The following is a 2,668-nucleotide window of genomic DNA, read 5'->3' on the forward strand; positions in this document are numbered from 1 at the left end:
ATCACGTGTCTCACTCGTGATTTGACATACAAGTAATCTGAGTTACGAGCTCCGTCACGGAACGAATTAAACTCATAAGTCAAGGCCCCACTGTATTTCAGAGAGTGAGGAGTGACAGAAGAGTGGCCGAGGGAGGGCGGCTTTTGAGTGAGAACCTTGAGCGCACACTGCGGCAACATGCTGAGCTCTGAGGACACGGAGTGAAGAGCCAGGAACCTGCACATTCTAGTGCAAAGGCCGGCGTTGACGTTAAACGACTGATCATGCGCATGAACATGTGCTCCTATGTTGATGAATGCTATGAAGGAAAATAAGGGGGCAGGGACAGTGTCTTTGGGAACCCGAGTTAGATTGGGGAATCAGAGAATACCTCCTGGGGAGGGGGGCATTTAAGGGGGACCGCAAATGAGGGTAGGGGTCAACCGGATGGGGAGAAGGGGAGGGCGTTCTCGGGCACGGCGCTCAGCGGGCGCAGGGCGGGCAGAAGGCTCGGGAGCTTTGGAGACCTGGAGGGAAGCCAGACCTTCGGGGAGAGGTGGGCAAGGGTGGGCGTGGCGCCCCTCCCAGGCGGACGCCTGGGCTAACACAAGCAAGAAAGCGGCGATGAGCTTCTCCTTCCAGGTTAACGAAGGGGAACGTGGAGGTGATGTTCTTTGTGTCGATTCTTCATTTCTTGTTAAAATGTTTCCAGAGAAGACTGGATGCGGAGAGATGACAGCTCCCTCCCGGGCGTTTTCCTGTGGACAGCAATGTCCTGTCCGGGCCGGTTCCTGGGTGAGCACAGCTCTCGGGGGCATGTTAAATGGGCTACTGGCCCCCCCACCACCTCCCCCTTCCCGCTGCCACTGCCACGCTCTCCTTCGGAAGATCAGGTGCAGCGCTGCCTGCTCACGTTAAATGGGCCACTCTGCCCCCTGCCACGGGGGCCTCTCCTGCCGCCACTGCCAGCGCTCCCCTTCGGAAGATCAGGTGCAGCGCTGCCTGCTCGAGAGATGACAGCTCCCTCCCGGGCGTTTTCCTGTGGACAGCAATGTCCTGTCCGGGCCGGTTCCTGGGTGAGCACAGCTCTCGGGGGCATGTTAAATGGGCTACTGGCCCCCCCACCACCTCCCCCTTCCCGCTGCCACTGCCACGCTCTCCTTCGGAAGATCAGGTGCAGCGCTGCCTGCTCACTGTGATCAACTGTGCGGGCAAAGGCCAGGGAAGGTCCAGCCCGCGGCTGCGCACAGCGTGGTTTCGGGGCCAGCAGCGCAGGCCTCACCTGGAAACTTGCTAGAAACGCAGAATCCTGGCCCCCCTCCAGAGCTAGCAAATCAGACTTCGAGTTTTAACAAGAGCTTAAGTGATTGTCATTCACGTCGAGTTGAGATGCTTGGCTGTAAATGACCTTCAGAGACGCACTGGCTCTGGGCTTCTCTGACTCCGGCCACAAACACCCCCGATTGGAGACCCTTGCGGGTGTACACAGTCTCGACCAAGCCACGCAGTCCACACTTCCGCTACACATGGTCCTGAATGCTAATTCATTCCTGAATTCGGCGGCACGGTAGCTAGCGATGCTTTGGCGTGGGATGCTGGTTGGGTTTCCTTGTTTACAGGCAGCGAGACCCCGGGCAAGTGATACCATCTTTTTGAGGCTCAGTTTCTTCATCTGTGAAATGGGAAGATAACCCAACTCCCTCACCGAGCTTGTGTGGGCTTGCAAGGAGGCAGGCACGAGTATAAAATGCCTGCACCCAAGTCCTCTGGCCTGCCACCCTCCTCTGCAAAACAGCTTGGGGGCGGCGGGGGGGGGCGGCTCAGGGCTAAAGAAAGGGGCTTCCTAATTATACACAGTAGGTCAGGGGGCGTTTGCTAATGACTCAGAGAAAGGAAGTGACTTCCAAGTAGGCTGTGTGCAGGTGGGTGGCATGCTCATTTCAGAATGCTCGCTCAGAGCGAACGCAGGGCCCCTAACTGCCTGTTAGGAAAGAGTTTTCTGAGTCTTAACTGAAATGCTTGTCAGTGTACATGTGAGGCGATGAGCGAGCTTGGGGGGACAGAGGGGCGTTGAATCCCTTGAAACTGTACCCAACATCGTGCGCCTGTACATTTATCTAAGAAGTTGTGCCAGGTTCTACCCTAGGGGTGAAAGGTGGGTTGCAAAAGTGTCCCCCCACCTTGGCTGTGTCTCTGTCTCACCTTAGGAAAGGGCGCAGCTCCGGGGAAGATGCTCCAGGCACCAGGCCTGGGCTCACTTTCTGGGGGGAGGGGTCATCTCCTTAGGAGAATCCCAAGGAGGCCCACGCCCCTCCCCTTGCCACAGAGCTTAAGGACCACTGCTGACCAGCTACACGGGGAAGGAGAAGCCTGGAGAGAGATGTCTGGGTTTGAATTCCAGCTCCCCCCTCAGTCCCTGAATGACCTTTGACAAATCTCTTCACCGCCCGGGCCTCAGTTTCCTCATCTGTAGAAGGGGAAGATAGCAGTACCCCGCTTTACAGGGTTGTTAAGAGACTTAAATGAAATAATCCATCTAAAGTTCCTAGAACAGCCTCTGGAAGTAGTAGGCGCCCAATAAGTGCCGATGAATGTTTGTAACGCCCTCTAATTGCTTCTATTTTGGCATCATTCTGACTTGCCCTCTGAGCGCAGGGAGATGAAGGGGTGTGTGTGGGAGAGCAAGGCT

The sequence above is a fragment of the Myotis davidii genome, unplaced genomic scaffold (genome assembly GCF_000327345.1).
Source record: "Myotis davidii unplaced genomic scaffold, ASM32734v1 scaffold299, whole genome shotgun sequence".
In the NCBI taxonomy this organism is placed as follows: domain Eukaryota; kingdom Metazoa; phylum Chordata; class Mammalia; order Chiroptera; family Vespertilionidae; genus Myotis; species Myotis davidii.